The 816-nt window shown below is 62.1% G+C and overlaps 2 non-coding genes across 2 annotated transcripts; both read left to right on the forward strand.

The window, feature by feature from the left end:
- The first annotated feature begins 202 nt into the window (after window positions 1-202).
- On the forward strand, window positions 203-312 carry Tc00.1047053453955.10. The gene has a single exon (XR_008254585.1). It is a non-coding gene; the product is annotated as a 5S ribosomal RNA (M5) (ribosomal RNA).
- A 339-nt stretch (window positions 313-651) lies between these two features.
- Window positions 652-760, forward strand: Tc00.1047053453955.20. The gene has a single exon (XR_008254586.1). It is a non-coding gene; the product is annotated as a 5S ribosomal RNA (M5) (ribosomal RNA).
- Window positions 761-816: the final 56 nt, after the last annotated feature.

Here is an 816-nt window from a genome sequence, read left to right on the forward strand (position 1 = left end):
GGCCCTTTTCCGGATTTTGCCATGAAGCCTCCGGACGCCTCGCTTCCCCACATGTGGCGCGGAAACTGCGTCAGTAATTTTTCTTTTTTGCTGCGGCGCCCGCGCGCTCGGAGAGCCCACCCACCGCCCGCCCCGGCGCGGTGAAGAAGCGACTGGCGGCGCGCGGTGGCGGAAAAAAAAAAAAATAGTGGGAAGGGTACGGCACCCCGGGTTCCAGCGCCATCACTGATCGCCGTACTAACGAGGCCTGTGGCCGCTTAACTTCACAAATCGGACGGGATGTGGTGCACTCGGCCAAGTATGGTCGTACCCGGCGACGCGCCACGCGATGCGCAGCCGCCCGCCCGCCGGCGACAGGCAAGCCACGGAAGAGCCGCGGGAGATGATGAAAATAGAAAAAAAAACGGTAGGAAAAAAGGCAAGAACAAATTTAAAAATGAAGCTCCGCAGGCCCTTTTCCGGATTTTGCCATGAAGCCTCCGGACGCCTCGCTTCCCCACATGTGGCGCGGAAACTGCGTCAGTAATTTTTCTTTTTTGCTGCGGCGCCCGCGCGCTCGGAGAGCCCACCCACCGCCCGCCCCGGCGCGGTGAAGAAGCGACTGGCGGCGCGCGGTGGCGGAAAAAAAAAAAAATAGTGGGAAGGGTACGGCACCCCGGGTTCCAGCGCCATCACTGATCGCCGTACTAACGAGGCCTGTGGCCGCTTAACTTCCAAATCGGACGGGATGTGGTGCACTCGGCCAAGTATGGTCGTACCCGGCGACGCGCCACGCGATGCGCAGCCGCCCGCCCGCCGGCGACAGGGCAGCCACGG

The sequence above is a fragment of the Trypanosoma cruzi genome (assembly GCF_000209065.1).
Source record: "Trypanosoma cruzi strain CL Brener chromosome Unknown tcruzi_1047053453955, whole genome shotgun sequence".
Classification (NCBI taxonomy): Eukaryota; Euglenozoa; class Kinetoplastea; order Trypanosomatida; family Trypanosomatidae; genus Trypanosoma; species Trypanosoma cruzi.